This window comes from Bacillus rossius, chromosome 7 (assembly GCF_032445375.1).
Source record: "Bacillus rossius redtenbacheri isolate Brsri chromosome 7, Brsri_v3, whole genome shotgun sequence".
Classification (NCBI taxonomy): domain Eukaryota; kingdom Metazoa; phylum Arthropoda; class Insecta; order Phasmatodea; family Bacillidae; genus Bacillus; species Bacillus rossius.
Window position 1 is genome coordinate 32,490,038 of NC_086335.1, and position 26,501 is coordinate 32,516,538.

At 38.1% G+C, this 26,501-nt stretch overlaps 1 long non-coding RNA gene across 1 annotated transcript; it reads left to right on the top strand.

Annotated features, from left to right (window-relative positions):
* The first annotated feature begins 645 nt into the window (after positions 1–645).
* LOC134534434 (uncharacterized) lies at positions 646–2,763 on the top strand. The gene is made up of 3 exons (XR_010075494.1): positions 646–774; positions 855–1,183; positions 2,588–2,763. It is a non-coding gene; the product is annotated as an uncharacterized LOC134534434 (long non-coding RNA).
* The last annotated feature ends 23,738 nt before the right edge of the window (positions 2,764–26,501 follow it).

Consider the following 26,501-nt stretch of genomic DNA (forward strand, 5'->3'; position numbering starts at 1 on the left):
ATTTTTAATCTACTTCCTGTTCCGGTGCTGCCGAATCCCGTGAAGACCCTGTCTGGGAGATCCAGAGCAGCATCTCATGGCCTTCGGTCACAACAATAGTGTTAAATCACAGGTAAGTAATATCTCGAAAAACAATAAAATTCCAAATAAAAAAAATGTTAACAGGATGAAACATACATGGAAAATTAGTAGGACTTCAACAATACATAAGAAAAATAAGTTCATAATAATAAGGTTCAAAATACTTATAATAAGTTCTTGTTTTCAGGTTAGACCTATAGTGTTTTTCAAGTTAAGGTAATACAACAATAGCGTGCTCGTAAAATTGCATTGATACGAGAGAAGGTTAATTCAAACAATAAGAAAGTATATAAATAATACTGAAAATACATTTAAATAAGAATTAAATGTCTGTACGGACACTTTGTGGTAGTACAGAAGCTGTCCCATGGGGTAACAATAAAACGCAGTGGACACGAACTACGTGGCCGCCGGTTTAGTGATAGCCCATCTGTCTCTGTCTTACGTAGCATGCGCTTCAGGTTCCCGCGCGACGGTTGAGAATTGGCGGAGGGGTGGGGGTAACTGGCGCGCGACCGGCGACCAACCAAGTGCTGGCGCTCGGAGTGACTCGTTGTCTACCGCCGGCCGTCCTCGAAGCAACACCTCGCTGCTCCGCGCTCCAGAAATGGCGCGAAAACTCCGTTGTCTCGTCGTCGTGCTGGTGGTAAGGTGTTGGGAGGGTGTCTAGCATCAGGCAGGCTCAGGACACTGGTGAGTTTACTTACAATTGAATGCAGTGGACGGCGATTCAGTGTTAGGTGTACCATTAACAACCCTCAGTCGTTCTGCAGGTGTGACCACGGCGTTGTGGTGTGCCGATCCACGCCGGGGCAGACGGCAACGTTCTCTCCACGCCATCGCGGAGGGTGCCTGCTACCGAGAGGGCAGCAGGACGTGCCGTGCCGGGGTCACCCGCGCTCGTGGGGATGAGCGGCTGACGGCGGCGGGTCCTGACAGCACCCGCGGTCCGCAGGGCAGCCCTAGAGCCGTCCCAGACGGGGACCAGTGGTGTACAGCAGGGGGTGGACGGAGGTCCCATGCTGACGCAGCTGCGTCAGCGGACGTGGCGTCGACCGGACGTCCCGTTGGAGCGGGTCCAGCTCCGTCGTCGCACCGCTAAGTACATGGCCGTGTCCTACACTCGTTTTCACTTCCGCACTAAGCACATGACAAGCGTGTCTCTAGTATCTCGCGGTCCCATAACTTACTCCATAAATAATCATAACAATGTTCTGTGCTTACTGGTTGCTTTCTGGATTCGCCCTCACTGTCGCATTGGTGTAAGACAACAATAGGGATGTGATCACATACAAAAAAAAATTATAATTATTATGAAAAATATGAAATTATTAAGAATTCTTATAATTAATTATCATTGACTTATGAGAATACAGTATAGTATGCAACAATCGCATAACATCTTATTACTTCTTAAACACTAATATTTTGCTATAATTATTAAATATGATAGGAATACACTATTTACACAATGGTACTGCTAGTTTTATTCTTGGTTAACTAGTCTTTCAGTTGTACAATGGTTTAACTGTCTTGCTGGCTTTGTTTACATATAGTACTCTAGCCTTGGTACTGTACAATAATACTATAACTTGTTACCATAAAACTTGCAATTACAATAGAAATACTTATCATGGTTGGTTGGCATTTTTTTCCTTTCAGAAGAATTATTAAAATTGTTTTCATTCTAATTATTATCCTTAGACATCATGATAATATAGTATACAATTGCTATTCAGCTTATTTTACTGACATATAACAGTCTTGTGATTTGAATCATAACAAACATAAAATTTTTACAATACTTAAAATGTTTAAACAGCATTTTGTTTACTATTAGCTGAGTAAACTTGTTGACTATTAATGCAATTAGCAGTATTATTACAAATTTTACAACATATTTTAAGAGTTTTTTGTTTTTGTTTTTACAATTTGATCTCAGTGATTTTGGTTTTGTTTACACATGGATATATCACTTTCAAGTGATGTTAGGTGTTCATACATCACAAATAAAAATTATTTATTACATGGAAAACAATTATAAGAGATTATTAAATAATAACATAACACAAGAAAAATATTTACACACAAAAATAACCAGTTGAAAAATTATATACATACTTAAGCTTATACATAATCAAATATTATCATTTCTTATGATACCTTGACATTTATTATTAGTATTCAAGACTAGTATTATTATTTCTTGCCAGATGAATAATAATTTATATACAGTCTTTGAAAGGTTCAGTATTCTCTCTTGAATATGGTGAGGCTTTCAGCTGATTGTTCACAGTCTCTCACTCTGTTACTCTGGACACAGCTGCACAGTAGATTACTTGCAGAATGCTGTTGTCTTGTTAGGTAGGCTGTCAGCTACTGGCTGATGCAGAGTCTCATATCATTTCAAGAATTTTCATGATCTTCCAGTCAGGTGTTACACCTATTTACACTGACATATAAAAATTTCTTGCACTTTTATACATTTGTCACACTTCTGTTACAGTGACTTCATACAACAACTGGGCAGCATAAGAGCAGACTTTCTCTCGCAACACCAGTGTTCCTTGCTACTGTGGATAACAACTCAGAAGACAATCACATCATCATGTGCTGCTGAACAACAGTGACGTCACTCGCGTGACAGTGTGATCCTCAAGATGACAGTGCTTCGAATTATGTTACACATCAAAAATAATATTCGGCGTTCATAAAATTAATTTGTGCCCATAATTTATAAAATCAAATTCCAAAATGAATCAGTTCCAATGCAGTTTTTTTTTTTTATTCTGATCGAGCAAAATAAATTCCACAAATTTCTTCATATCAAGCTTCCATAAATTTTCCTTTTTTTAAATTGCAAAATATTATTAAATTTTTAAATTATTATTATTTTTTTATTTTTTTTTTTTCATTTTTTTTTTCAAATAAGATAGCTTTGTGGGTGATACAACAACAAGCTAAGGCTCAGAGTGCTACAAGAAGGAGTATCATATCTGCAGGTAACTAGCAGTTAGAGTGTGCATGGCTTAGTAGTTGCAAGTGTTCTTGTGCTTGTAGTACGCAATGTGCATGTACTGCTTAGGAGTCACACAGCTGGTCGGCGAAAAAAATTAACACATAGTAGTCACTCTTGTTAGTTTGGTTAGCTCACACTATAGTGGATCAGTAGGTTTTTTTTTCCTTCAGAGTAAACAACATGATTACACTGTTAGTAGCCATCTAGTCCTGCTCACATGTGTCACCGAAGTTTCATACCCATTTAGGTCATGCCATAGCCATACATTACGGTACCATAATAACCCTAGGTTAGTGCTGTACAACAAATCCCAGTGCGGCAGAGCCTTAGTCTTAGACCGTCACGAGATAACACACTGGTTTTAAGCTCATCAGGCAACCAGACTAGTGCATTTCCTTACACTAACAAATACAGCATACCGTACAACCTTGGCTAGCACAGGTCCTGACTTGGACACGAAACATTGAGCTTCACACACTTAACAGTGTTCGATGTACAGGTCCTTGATCACATAGGACTACACAGTGTAGACAACATGTACACTAATGTTGTTTCTATACTTCACATGGAAAAAAATCAATTATACTAGCTAACACACAAACAACACATGTTACTGTGGGACAATAGACTTGTGGTAGGCCCTTAGTTGGGTTAGGTTATACCTGCCTATGATGTTGTTGGTGGCAGGGTCTGCCAACTCATAGCAGTTGTTGTGAATTCTGTTTATGACCACATAGGGTCCCTTGAACAGCAAGAACAACTTCTTGGTAACATGGTCCCACTTCTTGCTCCCGCTTGCACTCCTGCATAACACTAGGTCTCCTATACTGAACTGCTTGATTTTAGAAGCACTCTTCCTTCTTTGCCTTGCTTGCGCCTCAGACTGTAGGCGGTCGTTGATCAACTGTTCTACCTCACTACCTGTGGGTAGTTCTGCCTGATCAGTTTCCATGTCAAATTTGGGCATATAGAGCGGGTCGATCGCCACCGATCTATCCAGATACAGAGCTTCATAAGGGGTGACATGTAGGCTCTGGATAGCGGGTATGAGTTCGGGGCGATGCAAACCTGACCCGTTCTAGTTTAACGCTCTATCCTGGTTGTTCTGGCTGCACTGCTGGGCAGCTGAACCTGCTGGGTTAGGCCCTGTCCAATTACTTGGACCATTAGCAGCCCTGTTTACTGCTGCCTGAAACTCTGCAGCAACAGGATTCACTGGCGCATTGCGCTGGAAGTAGCCCTGTTGAGGCTGGGAATTGTCTTGCGATGAGAATGAGGGTGGTGGGTATGGAAAATGATTTTGGATGCCGCCAGATGAGCCGGTGTGATACTGTGGTCTGCAGCTTCTCTCTGGACTGGCAGGGGTCTTGCGGTGTGGCGGGCGGAAGTCAGGTTTCCCACTAGCGTAGTCAGAATAAAACCGCTTCTGGCCCTGGTGATGGTAGTCAGCCTCACCATCTGACTCGGCATAGCGCTGCGGGTAGGTGAACTTCCTGGGTGGCCGTTCAGTTGATGTCTTCCCCTGGAACTGGCTGTTGGGGTCCTCCTCACCGTCGCTGCAGGTCTGCTTGCTTGACCACCAGGTGGTCTTGTGGTAGGGCTTGTTACGGTTGCTTTTGCGGTTGTACTTGCCCTTGTGCTTTTTCCCTTGCTGCCCTTGGCTGGTGTACTCGTCATTTTTACCTGACCTCTCCCATGTCAGGGTGTGCACATTTGCCTGGCGGTCATCCCTGGGCCGATTTTGCCAGTAATTGTGCACTGGCACATTTTTACTGGGAGGCTGCTGAGGTATTCGTTCAGCCTCATCCTTAGCTCCTTGCCCTCGCTGCAGCTTCTGCAGCTTGTCTACTGCCAGAACATGATCTCGGAATTCGGTGACATCTTTGTATGTGTGTCCTGACATCTGGATCTGGTAGGCGAGTGGGAGCTGTGTCAACATGGTTGCTATGAACTCATCATCTGACATAGTTATATCTAAGTACCGGGTACGCTCATACATAGCTGAAATGTGAGCTTCCAGGCTACTCCCCTTGCGACAGTCAAACCGGTCCGTGTGCAATTGGGCCCTCAAATTGCCTTGCACTTTTAAGTTCCAGAACTGTGCTCTGAACTTTTCTCTGAACTGTTCGTAGGAGGTGATATGTAGGCTCTGGAGCTCCCACCAGAAAAAAACAGTGCTTTTGAGTGCTACATTCAGGCACTTCAATTTTTCATTGTCACTTAATGAGAAAGTCTTTGCGTATTCCTCAAATTTATTGAGGAATCTGACTGGGTTCTCCAATGACTTGCCAGAGAACATGGGCATGGACTCGGCCCAATGTTTGGCTGGATGATGCAGTAATGCGGCTTGGTCAAGATGTGGGGTGCTGCACGATGGGGTAGGATGAGGTGGTGTGACAAGTGGTGAGATAGCTGGGGGTGGTGGTGAGTCTTGGCTGGCTGTCACTGCAGGCTGCAGGCTGGGTAGCTCGGTCATGGAGGTGTTTGTTGTCGCCATCCTGCTGTGCAGCTCTTCCACTCGCTGTTGGACTTGTTGCTGGAGAGCGCTGGCACATGCCTGTGCAGCTTGTTCGGCGGCTGCTCTTGCTCCTGACTCAACAGTTTCAATTCTTGCCTGTAGAGTGACTGTGGTTTCTTCAATGCGTTCGAGCCTCTGGTGGATCACTTGCGACTGGCCCTGTCCCTCCATCCGTACTCGGTCCACAGATCTAATCAGAGACGTGGTGTGGGATTCCAAGTTTTCTACCCTTTCCTGCTGTGTTTGCACTTGACTGGCCAGCTGTCCCACTGACTGAGATTGCTCTTGCAGTCTGGCATCCAATCGTACCTCCAGGTCACTGAGGCCTGTTTGAAGCTGGCGATCTAAGCTCTCTATCCTTATATTCAGCTCACTCTTTAACTCGCAGAGGTTAGCGTCCAGTTGCCCCGCGACTGCATCAATCTTTTCACTCATGTTCTGGGCATTGGTGTCCATCTTGCTATTCATACGTTGCAACATCAGCAAGATGCTGGTTAAATCAGCCGATGGTATGTCACCTGTAGGAGTGGTGGGGGCAGACATATCCGATTCCCCTGCTGGTGCCTTTTCCTCTTCAGTAGCAGCTGCAGGTGTGGCTGCTGCTGTTCCACCTTCCCTGTTGGTTTCACACCTCTCCGGCGTGTTGTGTTCAGTGAGCACCAGTATACCTTCAGGTATAGCTGCATAGGACTGTGTGTTCTGTCCAGGCTGTACATCCAGTAGATGTTGGTACACCTGCTCGTACTTTTCTTGTTGGCAGGCCTGTGCTGTGGTCATATGTTCCTGGCCTGGCACAGGTGCTGCAGTCTCGCCCATATCACTGCTGGTCTCAGACCGGCTCCTCAACTCATACACCTTGTTGAATGACATTTTGGAGTACAACAGTAGAGAAGTCGTTTCCCTGGTGCCAACACGTAGAATGCACACTTACTCTTGAAGTTGCTATGTTCGGCACTATTTCTTCGGAGCCACCACGTTGCGGGCGCCACTTCCCCTTCTGGGCAGTCCCCACTCCTCCTATGTATATTTTTTTTATTTATTTTCTGAGCTCGGAACTTAACCTTATACTTCAGCTTACAGAATTAATACTTGAGTATGGTGGGTGATACCACAGAGGTGAAGAAAATGTTTAATCTGTGGTGTTGATGACTCGTTGACATATTTAAAACTAATTTGTACTAAAACCCTTGAACACTAAATACATTAAAATAAATGAGCCAACAACAAATGACTCCTGTTGCTGATAAACTGTAAATGATATGGTCAGTATGCTATGGAACCCTAGACTATAGTATACTGGTAGGAATGCAGTTAGAAAAGGAAATAACAAGAGAATTATGATGAGAGAAACAAAAATATTTAATGGTGGAAAATTTATTATATTTTATTAAGAGCCGTCTGGATGAAAATATAGTTTTGAAGGTGGAAATGGTAGATATATAAAATGACTATAAACAGGAGGCAAAACACAGCAAACACTTTCACTAACAACAAAACACTGACACACAGAACCAAATAATTATTACTGAAAACCTTCAAAATCTTATTTAAACAGTATTAAGATTAATAAACATGAAAATCTTACATTAAGTTTACAATTCTATTTGGTGTATGATGTAATTGAGGATTAGTAGAAAATTTATTATATTTTACAGGCTTTATTTCTGAGCAAAAAAAAATAATTATTATAATTATTTTGAATATTTAAAATTTACATGTGATCAATCCCTTCTGGAGTCTAATTGTAGCTAAACTCATTGGGAGATACGGAGGCACAGATAAATTCCAAATGTTTGTAGATACTTTAATACAGTTTAAATTCAAAGAGATTGTTATAACGAAAACAGAAAATAATAGTTACTTAAGGCACACGGCATTACTCAGTAGAAGCAATTTTTAATCGATCTGAAGGACCACTGAGTGTTCGGAAAACGTACTTCTCTTTAAAAAACAGCCAAAAATATTTGATCTTCGTTCCAAATAATGTTTAAGGTTACATAGTTTACGTGACGGTACAGTTCAACAATTAACGCGGGCGTAAAATCACTTTTGCTATTAGCCCCTTGCTTAGTACAATGGCGACGCTATTTGCTTATGGCGTACCTTTACTAGTGAAACTTAAGTCAATTTTCATCTAAAATAATTTCCTTAGTTCCAGAACAACTTTACTCACTGTCGATGTCTGGGTCGAGATGCACAATTTTACATTACACCATATAAGCAACAATACACGATAACCATATTTTATAGATTTTAAAACACCAAGGCGTTAGGCCTCAGCCTATACGTGGTAACGCCAAAAAAAACCTTCCAACTTAATTTTTAATCTACTTCCTGTTCCGGTGCTGCCGAATCCCGTGAAGACCCTGTCTGGGAGATCCAGAGCAGCATCTCATGGCCTTCGGTCACAACAATAGTGTTAAATCACAGGTAAGTAATATCTCGAAAAACAATAAAATTCCAAATAAAAAAAAATGTTAACAGGATGAAACATACATGGAAAATTAGTAGGACTTCCAACAATACATAAGAAAAATAAGTTCATAATAATAAGGTTCAAAATACTTATTATAAGTTCTTGTTTTCAGGTTAGACCTATAGTGTTTTTCAAGTTAAGGTAATACAACAATAGCGTGCTCGTAAAATTGCATTGATACGAGAGAAGGTTAATTCAAACAATAAGAAAGTATATAAATAATACTGAAAATACATTTAAATAAGAATTAAATGTCTGTACGGACACTTTGTGGTAGTACAAGAGAGAGAGAGAGAGAGAGAGAGAGAGAGAGAGAGAGAGTATAAAACTAACTTGTTTATGAGAGCAGATTTTCATGAAACATATCATGAAATCATTCAACGATAAAACCTGTTTATTTAATTAAGCGGACGGGTTCGCCCCAAGGAGAAAATAACGCGGCGAGACCTCGTGGACATAGAGAAATGACACACTTACTATTTATGTGTCTATGAAACATGATTTTTTTCTGCAATTTAAATTGTAATATACAAAAACGGTATTGATAATTGAAACAAATATGGCGACACTACAAACTGTCAAGAGCTTTTTTTTTCTTACTCTCTACTTAGTTCCTTACAATAGCAAAACGTAACGTAATGGCTTGAAAGCTATTGCTCGGCAGACATAGAGGAATGACACTAACAGTTTGTATATCTATGACACACATTACATTTTTTAGTTTTTTCTTAACTCAGATTTGAGATAAAATATCCAATTGTGAATCTAAACCATCCTCGAATCCCCGTGAACTCACACAAAAAATTTCATCAAAATCGGTCCAGCCGTCTAGGAGGAGTTCAGTGACATACACACGCACACAAGAAATATATATATATATAAAGATAAAGATATATATGTATATATGTATATATATGTATATATATGTATGTATATATGTATATATATGTATATATATGTATATATATAAGAGATTGTTAGTAGCTAGAAGCAAGGAGGAGTAAGTTACAGAATAAATATTTTGGGGTTTAGTTAAATCTTAATATGTAAATTTTGTATACGAAGGGATAATGTTTGCTCCAAAAGGGATACATATGTACTCTGAGATTTGTGCTGCCACGTAGCAAATTTTCATAAAATACTTGCTTTTTTTTCATTTGGAAACAAAAAGGCTTCTTTAAAAAATTTAGCCTAAAGTAATTGTTCGTTTATGTTTTAATTTTCATCCAAAATTATTCATCGGAATACTGAACGTTATATCCATGAATTGGTTTCATCAAAATTTATTTTAAACCCTAATAGTTTGGTTTTGTGTCTTTGATTATTCTAGTTTTTTATTAAATTTTATATTTTAATGTGGTAAATTTAATAAACTGCGTTAAGGTCTCATATGACTCACAAAAGCCTTTTTTTTAATGTTATAGCGTGGTTTTTTCCTCGTGCATAAAAAAAAGTGACCTTGTGCGTTGTGCTTAGCACGTTTTCAGAAATTAACAAAACAAGGGGTAATACCAACTTACGGCTGTGACCGCGCCTCGCGTTGCATGTATGATTGTCGCTGACCCCGCGCCGACGACAAAGAGCGCGAGGGACTGTAATGAGCCACGTGGCGGGGGTTGTGCCACGGCGCGTCAGTGTCAGTTGCAAACGTCGCTTCGCCACCCCTCCCCCTCCCCACCCACGACGGCTAATTGGAAATCGCATTTGAGTTCCCCCCTCTTGTCGGTTTTCGAGGACTCCCGTCGAGGCCTGTTGTTCTTTCGCGGCAGGAACGTCGGGCGATATCCGCGCACGTCACATTGAAGGACGTCACTTCAGAGACAAGCGGGGTGCGTTGCGCACCGCTGCATCACAGCGTTTTACGCACCGACGCCGGCAGAGTGCTGTTTCGTGCTTTTGCGTGTCCTGCAACACACGTCACTTTCTTGTCGCTACCGCGTGACCGCGACCACAATAGAATGATTTACGCCTAGTTAATTTATCCACGCGTATTTTTAGCTACACGATGCATGACAAAACCACCAGAAAGCCATGCGCATTTATTTCCTGGAAATGATCGCAACGTAATAATAGTTTTTTTTTTACCGACATATTACTTGCGTTCAGATAAGAGGCTTTTCCTAATACGTAGTATCCTTGTATTCTGTAATAATAAATAGATGATATTGAACCTCGCTTGTCTGTCCATCAGACAGGAAATCACTTACCGAATGATGCCATCAAATCTTATGAACTGAGTGAATATGAAATCATTGGGGAAGACTTATGCAATATTGCGATGCAAAGGGGCGTCTGCGAAGTTGAGTTGCAATCGGTTCCGTGCACTCATTCGCTGTGCATTAATTTTGCACTTTTTTTAATCTTCCGTTTACCAAGTCGCAGAGTTGATTATTTATTTCCCTTATCACTACTATTTTTGAGGGTTTTTCCCGGTAAATTTATTCCTATAGTTCTTGTGTATTTGTTGTTTGGTTACAGATTTCTTAGCCAGATATTTACTAAACGCACTTGTACGACTATTTATCGCTGTAAGATTTCTGTTTTTAAAAAGTAAAACGAAAATTAAGATCTAAAATTATTAGATCAAATTTTTACAGGAAAATTCTTAGATGGTATAAATAACAAGAAATCTAAATAACCAATTTGACGTGTGACACCAAGTTCAAGCAAGCTCTTTTCTAAAGGAATAATACTATCATATTGGCCTTAACTTTTGTGTGGTCAATTATATTGCTCGCGGAACATGTAAAATCTTAAAAGGAAAAAATATTCCAGAGAAGCTTACGATATCCGAGGAGGCGGGTTGTTTGCAGCAAGAACACGGTTCCTTTGATATTTCCCAGAGACGCTCCGGCAGGTTCGCGGGAAGCCAAGCGGGTGGTTTCCGAGATGCGAGGCCTCGAGGGGGTTTAAGGTGTGCGCCGTGGGGCATGAAGGTTCCTCGACGACGGCTTCTTCCCGGCCGTCCTGGCCGCAAGCGCGTGATGAAGGGGGGGGGGGACTCGCCCCTCGGGCGGGTCACGCGCTGTTTCCCCGTGGAGTCGACTCGAGAGCGCCCTCCTCGAAGACTCTGGCGCTGAGCGGTGCGGCGGTCACCATCGAGCACGTGTTTAAGGCTCATGCCTGCAGCAAAAAGTTGGCTAGCATTTTTAATGGTTGTAGTCTCGTTCAAAAGTTAATTTAAACGAGTCTCACACCGCATTTTATGTAATGTTTTATTGGAAAATTATGTCGCAAAATAAGCAAATACTACACAAAAAAAATTTCATTCTTAAAATGTTATGACAGAATTTGTAACTAAAGAAATAGTCTTTTTCTACTATTTTATGTTATAGTTACTGTATAGAATTTCATTACATGTGCTTCCATAGCTGGACAACACATTTAATTTTAATTATTAAGTCACATCTTGAAAAAATCTCTTTTTTTTACATATAAAAAGAAAATAAACAATAAATAATTTCAAACATGTTGGCTGAAGCCAAGCTTTAACTGATTTAGTAAATGAATTAGCCGTCTATGTATCTGATAGTAAATAACTTCATTTATGTTTTTGTCGTACAAAATCATGTTCGGACACGACATGCGTTTCTTATAATAATAACAAAATATTAAAAACATAATGACTATGATAATATTTCGGTATAATTTTGAAATCTATAATTAATTATGTAAAATTTACTGTTTGATGTTAATAATGTTATGTAATCGTGTATATGATGTTTAAACTATCATCATAAAAGTTTTTAAAAAAGGAAAACTGGTATTAGGTATGCCATCATTAACCATTAGGTGGATTTTGATACTCAGTGAGACAACTACTTCCGTAACTAGATACTTATAAATATGAGGAGGTAATTTGATTGCGTAGCCAAATGTAACGCAGTTTACATTGTAAATTGCCTTTGTCAGCGGAGAGCTCTGTTTCAGGAGCACATTTTTTTTTGTTTTTGTTCTGTTATGTAATTGAAATAAATGTACCAACCAAATTATGCCCCGTGGTTCCGCCTCGGCCACCGGATGTTATGACTTGCGCGTCGCGTCATGCGCTTCGCGCGCGGAAACGCATCTGTCGCGGGGGAAATGGAGGCCGAAACATGCAGGACGTTCGATAAGCTTCATTTGTCCCGTGCAACAAGGGAGACACGCGTGAAACGGACCGGTTTGTGCAGCGCAGGAGAGGGGTAAACGGAACGAGGCAATATTCGTGTCAATTTGGTGTTCGTCACACCCGGACCAGCAGAGCACTCTGTTTACAATTCCGATTTCCATAATTTGCTTGTGGGCTGAGTGAACATGTTGGTGCTGCAGGGGTAAACACCGAATTTAACTAAAAAAAAAAAGGAAAATAAAGAATATTGATTGAAACGCCCCGCTTAATAAAGCTCGCGTAAGCACACTGTCTCAATACTGAATTTGTGTGATCATTTCCAGTGGTAATATCAATGCTTACTTTGCGGATTCGTTTCGTTTCAGTCTATGTTGGTTCAACTGTTCTATACAATTTTTTTTAATGCATTCAATGGCCGATACCAAGGTCGTATCTTTTGACGTGCTTCACGTAATTGTATAAACAAATCTTCATAATGGAATGTATGAAAAAATGAATGTCTTTTTTGTTTTTTTACCCTTGTTATTTTCAACCCTTGCAGTAATTGTTTGTATAATCAAATATGGTTTCAGAAAAAAAGTTTTAGATAAAAATTATAAGATAAATAAGTAATTCGTACCAATTCGATTTTATGCCTAAGAAGAGTGTTATGATTTTTGTCCGGCCAACTTTTGTTTTTTCAACCCCTTACAGATATGGTTGGTGTATCCAAAGGTTATTCAGGCAAAATATTTTGGCATACTCCTAGGAGACATAAAACGTTAAAACGGATATGAAATTTTCCATATTACGGAAGTTAGAACGATTTTACTGCTTTTAGTGAACCTTCCCCATTTATACCCCTTTTTTCGTATATTGCCAATTAACGAACTCGACCGAGATTTTCAACTACTGGATTTTATGTATCGGTTTTAAATTTGATTTGAGAAAAATCTCGATAGTTATTTTGTACACAAAATTGTGATATATAGATATAAATATATATATAAACTTATAAGTTGACATTTGTTTTGGAGTCTATGAACCATGAAATGAAAAACAATATAAACTTTTTCCGGAAGTAAAACCATGGTAATGGCTATAATAGGTAATATTTCTTTTAAATATACCTAAATTATTAATCACAAATTCTTTCTTTATGGTTTTGGTTTCATTTAAATAATGAAAACATTTAAAAATAAAATACCTTCTGCTAAGGGGATTGAAACAAATGTGTGCAGATTTTATTGCAATCCTTTTATTTAATTAACACGTTCAAGGACATAAGCTTGGATCGAATATGCTTTTAATTGAAATACTATCTTTAGTAACAAAGCGTTCTTTTTTTATATAAAAAAAGAAAAACATATATATTGAAAATTCGCAGATAAACACGTGTTTCAGATTAACAGTCCGTCCTGTTTTCATGTCCTTGTTTGTGCCGACAAATTTATCGAAGCCTTCGTAACCATTCCGTTGCACGAAAAAAAATTCTCAATGGATTATTTCGTTAAAATAAAAAATAAAAAAAAACAGCTTTGGAAAAGGGATTTCGTGGCATCACGAAAACAAGCGCTGCGACTGAGTTTGTTTTTGAGGGGGAGGGAGGGGAAATGTAAATTTCACGCAAATATATATTTTTTCCCCTATTGGTACCTCGTGACAGGCTCCAGTTTCAATAACTTCCTCCCGTTAACACGAGGTTTAATCTCCCCTGCTTGTCAATCTCGTCTGCAGCTGTTCCCCCCAGAATTCTTCCTGCGCCATTCTGCCTTTTCTTCCAACGTGCAGTCATTCTCCCCTTGGTTGTGCATCTCGCGAGTCCTCTCTCCCCTCCAAAGCCGCCCCCACCACCCCCTTGTGTATCTCCGACTGTTGCCGAGAAACTTTATGAATCCTCGCTCGTCAGCTCTCTGCCGCTACCCCCTACAGTTTCCCTACCGCGAGGCGGGCCACCCACGCACGCATTGTCTGTCCGGGCCGCAGTAATTAAACGTAGCGTCGCGTGGAGGGACGCTAAGAGGGTGGTAACACCCCTCCCCCCACCCGAGTCTTCCACGCCCCTCGACAATCTGCAGATTGCGCTACAGCCACGCACGCCACCGCATGTTAACTAGAAACCGCCCCGAAGGAGCGCGCTTTCGGATCATGAACATCCCGACGAGAATCCGGTAGAGGGAGTCAGAGTGGGAACAGAGGGGAAGGGGGAAGTGGAAGAGAGAATAGAGAGAGAGGGACGTACAAACAACTTTTCGGCCCGTTGCAAAACTTCGTCATAGAGTGAGACCCGCGAAATTTTCCGATATAATTTGTTGACAGTCTAGATTCAAAATGTGTAAACCGAATCATCCTTCCAAATCGCGTGAAACGAGGAGAGAAAGTGAGTTGTGGGCAGCAGCAGGTGGGCACTTATGATTGATTTCATTTTTGTACACATTTGTGGATTCTGACCTGGTACCAGAAATTAACGCGAAATTTTTACGGGTATCCATTCGCTTATCATCAAAGCGCTTGACACTCAGTTAACCAGGTCCTCCTTGCTTTCCAAAACTTTACGTCTGCTGCATCATAAAAGAAACTCCATCGGTCGAGTTTCACGTATTTTTCTGAGCTTAGCGGCTGATCAACATTCAGGTAATAAGATACGGAATCTATAAACACTATTCAGGAGTACAGAGAAAACAAAAAATTTTGTACTTTTACAAAAGATTCCTTTGGTATGCTGTCATGCTACAATGAAGTTATTGTAACTTTATAATACATGGATATGGTTAGTTTTGCATCCATGAAATACATTTTTAAAGATAAAACTTAGCATTTCTTACGAAAATGGGTGCATAATTTTATATTTCAATTTATGCTTTAATAAATATAATTTTTTTAAGCCATGGAATATGGTTTTTTATTTAGGTTCGTTATGCTTACTTAGGTGCGCAGCTAATAATGGAAATATATTGGGGGAATATATTTAGGAAATGGTTTCCTAATGACTTTAACTATTGGTGGTACTGGGACAACACACAGCAAAATGCCTGTGTAGGAATCCAAACACTGTTTTGTAGTAATATGATTGTTTTCCTGTAAATGTACAAATTTACAAATATCTGTAAGTTTTTATGGATACTACTGTTCCATTCACAAAAATAAAAGTAACGGCTTAAAGAGGATGTAAATCCCTAGTGGCCTACATCAAAAACAGAAAGTAGGACAGTTGGTCCAGGAATAGAACCCACGTCATCGATAAAATTCAAAACTTACCTACCTTACTGATGTAATAAGGGTTTGAGTTAAACAAACATTTAAAGCGTTAAGTATTTCACTGAAAAAATGTTCAAACTGAACTAACGCGTGCAGATAGGGATGGTAATTTAAATCAGTAAAATGTGATAGGATTCGTGGTACCGTTTCCATATTTAGGAGATAAATTTTTTAATTGGCTCTGATCAGCCAACATGAAAATTGTTCCACGTTTAACTTAGCCAAAGAGAAAACTCATAATGCAATACAGATCATCCGTCATTCGCCTGAATTTAATTTCTTTGAATGATTTTGTAAACCATCTTGGAGCAAACCATTTTGGCGATAAACTATGGGCTATAATAATGGAGCATTAATTACATTTTTTATCAGTAAGGTGGAACTGGTTTAGTTATTTTTTTTTTTGATTTATATCAGTAGTAAATAGAGTATTGGACGTAAAATATTCTGGGTAACGACATACCATTTGCAGGTCTGGCCTCGTCGTTAAATGAGCGTGAAGTTTTGGCACATTTGACTAAAAAAAATCAGAAATATTACGAAGGTCTAGTAGGGCAACAAAAGGGTCTTCTGTCAACGATCGCTGACCAATTCACATTAATTTTCAGCGCAAGATGTCACTTGTATTGTTGAAACCAGGGGTCGTCTTTTGACCAGCTGATGGCCAGTCACTCCAAAACATTGGCTGAATTGTTTTGCTTATGATAGTGCCTTTTAACGAAGGCAATCCTAATTCGTTATTATTAACCATCATCAGACGTGTTCAAACACCATTTACACTATGTTTTGTGTGTTACATTAATTATAGCGATGGTGAATTAAAAATGTAATTTCAACTATGTCACACAATGATATCTTCTGACAGTTCCTAACTCCATTGTTAAACGTGATTTTTTTTTGTGTTACGTGAAGATTTAGGCTATGTTTTGTAAAATGTTCATTATTGAAACCGTAAAAATTTGCTACTTTTTCTATTATCAGCCTATTATGTTTTAGACCATTCCACTTTTCATTTTCTTCTAAAATCCGAACCCTGATAAGGTATATATCCGCTCTAAAACGCTTTAATCCGAAGCCAAAATGCAATAAAAAAAATGTGTATCCATATTCTTGTACATGTTCGTTTTGATTAACTCGTTGGCTTTAAAGTCGGGAAAAACGTGCGTAGGCTACAAAAAAAATACGAATACAGCATAATAAAAATGTTTCTTTCGTGACTCAAATCTATAAAACATAGTTTCTTTTTTTTTTTCCACCCTCCAAATATTAAATTCGGATACTAAATTTATAATTCTATCTATAAGATGAAGTTAAATTAATGCTTTAGCAGCGATTAACTTTTAGATATTTATAGTTAATTTTTTAAAAAATGGTGTACCAAGCCAGCTAATTTAGTAATTACTGACAACATATTTTAACAATAAATTCTACTTAATAATTTATAACTACATATGAAATGTTTTAAAAAGCTTTTGTAACATTGTACTGGAAGAATAGGACTGAGATATCTATTAAAAAAACCTAAATATTTGTTTTATCAAAGTAACCAAAAGTAAAAATAAAAAGTCATTCACTTCTTTTTGTAATAAATTATACAATATTTTAGCATTTCATAAATACAAGCAGTGTGCAATTTAAATATTAAAATTATTTTTGTGCATAGTATTCACCTAATTAAACTTAATAAATAAGTTAAAACCAATAAAACTATGATATGGTGTCTTATCATCGCATGGCTTTGTGTTAAATTCTACTTGAATGTTGATTACTTCTGTTCTATTTTCATTCCTTCACTTATTCAAAATCAGTATATTTTTACAATTTTTTAATTTTTAGTTTCTTATTAATAACGTTATTTTTGAGTAAACAATTATATTATTTACTTATCAAAATTTCATGAAGAATTAAACATAAATAATCTTTACAAATAAATACTTTATTTAAGGTGAGTTTCAGGCCTGTAATATTTGTACTCATGTGATTGATTATCTTCGTTACTTTAAAATAAAATTTCCTCAAAATAAAATTTTCCTCAGGTATTCCCTTTTATAGCTCAATGAACCTTTAACAAGAGGAATGGGCAAAGAAAAAATCGCCTTGACTTGCAATTTCCAAGCCATTAACATGGGAAACGAACTCAATCATAATCAAACTCTAACGAATATAACGACCAGCGCTTACGTAACACGATATCTCTTGAAAAAATGTATTTGGGAATTCGTGCTCCACACGACCTATCTGTTTTCTAACAAAGGTTATTATTTGGTGCTTGCTTGTAGAATATATACTTAGCGTCAGTGATTCATACAGAAAAAAGTTCTTATCGTTTGGGGATAGCATTTTCATTCAAATAATGATGAATCTATAACACGGTTGTTTACGTACTAAAACAAAACAAAGAATGCATTTATTGTGTATGCATGTATATACACATTACTGCATTTATTTTAGACACTAACAGAACTTTTACTATAATACAATTAATGCATCAAAACTGTGAGATAAGTTAAGGGTTGGAAAACGAAGTAAAATATTAGCAAACAAAGAAATATAAAAATTAAAATTAACCAACCATTTGTGTGAACTTTACATTTTAATGAACATTTTTTTCTTTCAGAAGATTACGAATTTGCATTGATATTTGATTAACACTGGAATAATATGAAAATCTCTTTGCTGGAAGAACATTAAATAGATCTCGGTATGTGGTATAAACCAAATGAAGAATAAGATATTTGATATTGTAATGGATATCAATATAAACCAAAAATTTTAAAAACCATCTTGTATTAATATAAATATATATCCTTAGTTTAAAAGGATATTTCTATTCAAACTTAAGTGAATGGTGTCACGTGTTCCGTATTATTTTCACGCAATTTGTCTATATGTTGAGTGACGGGGGTGAGGTGTTTGATATGTTCTTAATTTTTGCGTATTGGTCAAATGGGTTTATATTCTTCACTGGGTCTGCACAACGTTGTGTTTTTGGACGATAGCATTTACTGCGCTGAAGCACTTAAGATATTTTTTTGAAAATGTTTGACCGTTATTTCAAAAGTGTCAACACTCTCGTGGTAAGGGTCACGGTTTCGAGCCCATTACCCCGGCATGATTCAAATCTATGTGCTTAGGAGCACACTATTTTTATCGTAGATGTATGGTGAATTTGAATTTTTTCAAGACACTTTTCCCATTTGAAATATTCTGGTCAATTTTTACCATTAAATAACTTTACCCAGATTTTCTCTCTTATAAATTTATTTTATGACTTAGCCTGAAAAATTATTTATGAGAAATTATGGAATTTATCATGAATATGAAGAAGGAAATTTTTCATAGATTACTAGTAAGTATAGAGGTAGGTTATTTCAGCCGTTTAAGCAAAAACAAATATACAAACATAAACTTAGTGTTATAATATGTTTTTTTTTAATGGTTCACGTTAATATATATATATAGTGCCTTGCAAGTATAACCATTAACGTGTACGGAAACTTTATAGTAGTAAATTTTAAGTGAACTTTGACCATATGGGTAGTATTTTAATAAAATTCATTTTCCGAAAATCAGATCCAAGCCAGGATTTCATTGTAGTCGTTTCTTATGGTTTAAAATTTCAGTTTATTTCGTGCTGCTCTGCTATCTGCGTTTGATGGTGGCAAGCAACGATTACGATTCAGGCAGCGATGTGTGTGATTTGCATTCATAAATTTTGGTATTTTTAAAGAGAATATTTTATTTATTGGTTTATTTATCATGTTCGGCATTATTTTAAAGAATTCTACGTTAAATTTCGTGTCCGAATTTCATATAATACTTTTATTTGCAACATTATAAACACGAGAACACGTGAATTTGCTCGTTACCGAGGTAGATGTTACATATCACTGGCGAGTTCTCAAGGACTTGCTCAATTTTATTTTCATGCACTACACCTTACCTAACCTATACCTCTTACATTATTCGGGCGTCTAGTTCTGGTTCAATGAAGCCTAGGTTTCTCGTGGCGCGCATTGTATCGTGTATCCACGCAACAAAAGATTTCGCTCGGCCAGCAAGCTCGCGGTTGCATCATCACTCAGGTGTGTGTCGTGCTTAGACGCGCTGTTTCGGAACGGTCGTCTGCGTTGTTTTAGAATGAATCGAATCTCTTCAGTGTGTTTCTTTGTCCATTTACTGTTGTACAGTTGTAGATGACACATAACTTTTCCTGGAACTATTGAAACTACTGAAAACTTTGGTTTGGAATGTCATGTGCACGGCGTATATGGTAAATAAGTTTCAATCCACCCTTTACTTTAACCGTTGACGAATATAAATTAATTTTCCGAAAACCTTCCTGGACGTGTTATCGTCTCTTCGATCTGTAAGCCAAGACGTATCCGGATCACGGTACCCACAGTATCTGATTCTCTGAGGGTACACCTGACATTTCTCCATTTCGTTGCCATGATCATTGTCACTATGGCTGTGTATCAGGAGGGAAAGTCATGAGAGTTGAAATTCATGACTAGCAGCAAATTACTCACCTCCCAGTCGCAGTGGTGGGCGTAAGGCCAGGCTTATAAACTACGCGAGCGACGCAAGGTCGAAACAACGCTAGACGCAAACAACGCCAAGTAAATCATGGTTCTTTATTAAGTAATAAAGTTTCAAGGCGTCACCATCCCTACAACTTGATTTTTTTTTTTAAACAATAGAAAATAAAATTATACCCGGTTTTTCTTTTGATAGCTAATGTTTAACATTAAAACAAGCGTAACTATCAATTATTTTACTAAAGATACTTTAATTTTCTATAACTATGCGAAAGATTCAAAAGTGAAAACGTCATATATATAGTAAAAAAAATGTCGTGGTCTCCTTTGCACAACACTCGATTTCAAATACGGAAGGCGGAGACGCAAGCCAAAACGCAAGAAGAGGAAAGTTGGTCTAAGTTTGCGTTGCGTATTCGCATGTTGCGTAGTTTGTAAATGTCTATCTGAACTTTTTGCTTATTGCGTTTCTTGGCTGTATTATACAGCCTACACCCGGTCTGAAACGCAGTCACCTCCCGTCAGCAACACCGCAGAGTTGAGTCAGTGGGTGCCACCTATAGAGTTGGGACCGAGGTCTCAACGGATGCGTTCCGTACCTTCCTGAACTGTGCGAGGGAATTCCTCCCTCCCGCGAGAGGTTGGCACCCCTGCCGCGGGGAGAGAGGGAAGGTGCCCCGCGCAGAATTGTGTGCGCATCGCGCGGGCTGGGGCTCGCGATGCGACAAGTTTCCGGAGAAGCGTCAATTGGTAGAAGGGGGTGCGGGTGGAAGAGGAGAGGGGTGAGCCGTGGTGCTCCGGTGGTTTGGGGCGGAGTGGGGCGGGCAAGGGCTGCCAGGGGGTGGGAACCAGCAGGCTGCGCGGAGGGACAGGAGGCGGGGGTGTGCGGGGGGAGGAGGATCAACACCAGGATGAGATCGCGAGGGAAATAATCGAATTTCCCGGTCTTTTCTGCCGGGAAAGGACAGGGGGAAGTGGAACGGGCGATGCAAGGGGAGGAGTGCAGGCTTGCCGCGGCGGGATTAAAATGCTGGTAATAGCAGTTCAGCCAACTCTTGAAGGCATCACAACCCAGGTTCGCGTTTTTTCCGAATCCCGTAACTCATGGAGTAACTCACACGAAAAAAAAAGATAACCCAGGGTGAGAACTTGGTTCTTCGATACTCGTTTTTGAAGTGACGTGTAATGTCTCTCCGTGCCCTCATTCTAACGCTGTCACCTGAGGGGAACTACTAAATATCTACAAGTAGCCAACATTAGTTAGTAGTCTCGAGTACTGTATGTCCTGTTCCATCATAACCACGAAGATAACTAGTATTTAAAATTATTGCGGTGTTTGTTTAATCCTGTTTAATAATTTCATACAACGTCCTAACTAACAATTTTTGTTTCTATTATACGTCCCACCAGCTTCTCAGAACTGTTAGTTATACATATTCGTTCAATTTCCCTTCCAATCTTTTACTCGTGAGCGGTTTTATCTAAACACCATCATTTGTACCATTATTTTTAAAAACCGCTAATATTAAAAGTTTCAAAGCAAAAAAAAATATTTTTGAACAGTCTTGTTTAGTTGCACGAAAGCTGCATCATTCCCAACCGCAAAGGTTGGTTTGTCTGATACCCAATGTGATAATGTTTTTTCAAGTCAAAATACTACATGATATCTTACATGTGGGTTATGAAAAAATGATAATTACATTAATTTTTTCCCGATACTTCACTGTATGTTATAAACATAATCATAATATTAACACTCCAATTTTCTGCCTGCATTTTTATGAAAGAAAATTTTACAAAAACACAAAATAGAAAACAAACACTTTTTTCCAGTATAACCAAATAGGAGTATCTAATACAAAACAATCTTTTAAATTGCTTATCTTCTGGAAAAAGATAACAAACCTTTTTTTAAAGGATGTGCTCAAAGTAACTACCTTATTTTTTAATGCAGTTCGTATATTAAAAAGCAGAAAAAAAATTGGGGTTTAAGTTATGTATTGATTTGAAAAATTCAAGTAGATTCATTTTATGTCCTAATGTGAACATTTCCAATTTTATTTGATGGAATAAAATAAGTATGTTTAATTTACTAAAAAAATTGTTATTCTTTCTCTCTTGTCACTCAAAGAATTCAAATTTATGCACGGAAAATAACATTCAATCTTAATTCGTAACCCTAATAAAACATTATTTTTACATCTGGGTACATTTTTTCACAGTTCAATTTTTTAAATTATTTAAATATTTCTACTGTTGCTGGGCCACTTTTGAAGTTACTCTGCAGATTAAAATCATGATTTTTCTTCCGAAATCTAAAGCTCTTTCAATTGGTGTAATCTGATATTATAGGTTTAGCTTATGTTTACCTGACATTAATAATTGTTTTAAGTTGTAAGGTAGTTAAAAGTATGAAAAACAAATTTATGTGAAAATTCTTCTGAAGAAGGATTTAAAAAATATATATATATATTTTCTTTTGAACACTAAGAGCGATTCGCAGAGTCTGGCTATTAGAAACTGAGAACCTGCGTTTAATTACTAACTATGACAGTTTGTATACACTAGCGATAAATAGAAAGCTTTTGGCATACGAATTAAAACAAAAAAGTTATATTACAAAAAAAACATTTATTTACGAATTTGAATACAGCTTAAGTTATTAGGTACAAGTAAAAATTTCAGCAAACGTAAGGTTTTTTGCTTAACTTCTATGGGATTGTTTATCAGAATATTCCTTTGAAAACGGAGAGAACAATTCACAAGAAACAAAGTAATTCACCAATAAATCACCTAATTTGTCAAAAGAACGACGTTTCTCATTATTTTCCCACCAGATTGTATTTATTAGTGTGATGCGTTGATTTTGGAAAGAAAATAAAGAACAAATTTCGCAAGAATTCTATTTGTGTAACAGACCAGACTTAAACAATCATACATATTGGATTTATGATAGCATGCGAAGAAACACGAAGCTGATTGTAATGGCTCCAGAATCGGGGTTGGTGAATAGTTGGTTTCCTTAGAGAGTTTCCAGAGACGGGAAAGTTAAAACCACGATCTACAATTCCTTTCGAACATGCCCGAACACTCGCCTTCGTGAAACTTCGGGATCTTTCTATATCTTCACGCGTAATTAACCGTTCAAACGTTCGCCTGTGTAGTAACGCGACCGACGCCAAGCGCGTGACACTTTGTGCTTGCAAACAGCTTGCCTCAATAATGACAGCGACCTGGTGACGTACAATTTTAAAACATTTTGTTTGTGTTTAATGGTTTAGGTGTATTTTTTATATAACTTGATATCTTTATGTTGCGCTTGTAATACACACATTTTTTTTAACTTAAAAAAAAAGTGAGCTATTCTTTCTGTACTCGCCAGTGATGTGTGTAACATCTAACCTTGGTAACGAATAATTTCAAGTGTTCTCATGTTGCAAATACGCTTATAATACGGAAAAACACACAATTTAACGTGGGTTTCTTTAAATTAATGCCGAGCATGAAAAATATACCCAAATCGTATTTTAAAATCAATTTCTGTACGTGAATCACACGTAGTTTCAGCTATCCGTCACTAAGATTGGCTACCGGAGCAGCTACGTCGACTATCGACTCACTCTTTTTACAGACCAAAATTTTAAAACTTTTAATAACACGGCTCCGATAAGAACGAAAGTATTTGAAAATAGACCAAACCCTGATTTTTGTCCTGATTTTCACAAAGAAATTTTACTAAAATACTTGACTTTGTGAAATTTGGTTCCCTCCATCCAACATAGATGGCAGCACTGTGGTCAAACATTTCCGTACCGGTCATGGAATTAATTACTTTTACCAAGTGAGGCATACCGAGAGCTAAGATGTTACGCATCAAAAATCCTGAAGCATGTACGAAAGTACGTGTGAATCGTAGTGTCGCAGAGACGGGAATGTAGGCAGTGGCTGGGAGTGGCGTTGTGGCGAGCTAGGAGGGACGCGACACTCTTATATTCACCGGGACCAGGGTGACGGGCGGTATAGATGTATATACCGTAGTGTCGTAAGCAGGACGGGATCGCGAGAGGAGGTTTGAAGGGTGGAGTATAACTGAGCATGTGTGTGTGTGTGTGAGGGGGAGTGAATGAGGCATGCTGCAGGGATCTCCTCACGCCAGCCGAACGCAATCACACGCGCGCTCCCCCCAACTTGCTATCCGGGCCGCGGAGATTGAACCAGGGTGCCGGCGACGGCGCCGAAGAAAAGGGAGGTCGCCGCGCAATCTCGCGCCCGGCGCTCCGGCCCCGGCTCTCCGAGAGGGGCGGGGTCATCTCCAGCTGCCAGTCACTCCCTCCGTGATTGGCTGAACCTCGGGGCCTGCCTCGGAGCCTGTTCCGCCGCTGATGTGCGGCGGAGGACTGCCGGGGCCACACTGGCGAGCATTGGAGGCTTTCAACCAGTTCACTTGTATGGGAAATATATGGCATCTGTCGTATAGTTGCTTAAGAAACAGTCAAATTCATAGAAAATTTATAAATATCCCAAAACTCTTATCGGTAAAAACCGTCCATTACATGTTGGAGAATGTTACCAAAAAATTATTACCAGGACACAGCCTCACCAACTCCGTGCTACGCGAATTACATATGGACAGACAAACTCTTTCTTTTATTAATTAAGTTTTACTAAATTTAAACTTTTTTAAATGGTAATATAAGCGTTACACCACCTCAAAAGAATCTCAAACAAGACGACTTCAATTCACGTTTTTTTTTCACTTTACACTCGAAAAATCTATTTTTTATTAATTAGGTACTACGTGTTGCAGCGGAGAAGTTTCCGTGTCTTCTACTGATTTAGCCTTTGCTGGTAGCTCATCTACGATCTGCGATGCAGAACTATCCAAAAATATAGTCTCGGAAGAATTCCCGGACCCTCCTAAAGAATCTGCCAAAGAAACAACAATCAGCATTCCCAAGCCATTGACGAGTTTTGATCTAGATGTTGTTCAGATCGTCCATAAATTGTCGTCATTGCCAGATGCTGCCAAAAAACGATCAGCGGCTCGGAAGCAGTCATTCCAGAATGTGCAGATGCCTACGTATCCGATCGATGCAGGATGTTTTGAAAATATCCAGTACTTAGGGGTACGAAGTTCAGTCTGTCGGGTACTAGGTGCAGTGATTGTAATTTTTTATCAAAGTTTAATTTAATTTCCTAAATATTTTTATGCAAAAGTTGCAGTTTTGTTCATTTACTTTTATTTTAAACTTTGTTGACTTAACTAATTGATAAATAAATTTAAATTACTTGAAGAAGTTTTTATTTTATTTTCTGAAAACCTTAGGTGTCCGTCACTAGGGGACTTCCCTCTACTGCAAAAGTTTTACTTAATATCGAATTTGAGACAGCTATTGGTCTTTGAAATGTCTGTATTGCAGTATTAAGGTTATAGCTATGTTTTTAGCATAAAAAATTATGTATAATTTCAGATAAATAAGCCAATGATTAAATAATATTAAATTTTAGCAACGTAGTTAACATCAGGTAACACATATAACTTGGTTTATTAACTTTCCTTTTCCGGATGTCATCAATCTCTTATTTATAATAAACATTATATGCTAAACATTATTTTTAATAAAACTTTAATATTGGCCCTACGAGCAATAGATCAATTTCAAACTGTATTTAGAAATAAATGGACTTTAATCGTCCAGTTATAAAAAAATGATTCTATAGATATTTTAGGCATTTTGATTAAACTACGATTGGCATAAATCAATGTTGTTTGACGGAATTAGGAACTGACTTTCATTGTTTTGCAGCAAACTTTCACTCGCTTTGGGAAATTTCCCCGGTGCTTTAATTTTAACGTTACAACTCTGAATATTAGCGTACTTATTAGATTTAAATGTGCTTGTGAATAATGCGTATAGCAGGAAAACTGCTCCTGATTTACTGTTTTATCGTTTTGTGGGTCAGCAGTGACAGAAGCGTTTAATTTTTAGAGTGAAAACTATTTATCATCCATAGTTTTATACTTAATAACTTATTTAATATGATAATTCACGTTGATACAAATTTATCCATTTTGGTTATCCGTCTGCAAAATTGAAAGAAAAGATAGCACTTGTAGGTTGAAATTCTTGAAACAGTATTTTCTCGCCAAATTAAATTTTTCGCCGTTTTTAAATTTCTCATGGGAATGAAATTAACGTTCTCAAACAAAAAAGGGTTAATTGGTATTTTCAGCAATTGGCTCAATTCCTATTTCATTTTGTTTCAGATTTGCTGGTGTCATAATCGTTTACCGATATTGAATTAAATTTGTCCTTTTCACATGTGCACAATAAAGGGCTGTGTAAAAAAATATATAATATCTACAGAGATAAAAATTGGCTATTCATGTCCAATTAATTATTATTTTTGATCAGTTCAATTACTGCGGTCTTTTCAGAAGCAGTCACGTGCACTATTTCAATTTTCTTAACAAAAACTCGTAGGTTGGTCCTTAGGTAACCAACAAAACAATGTAT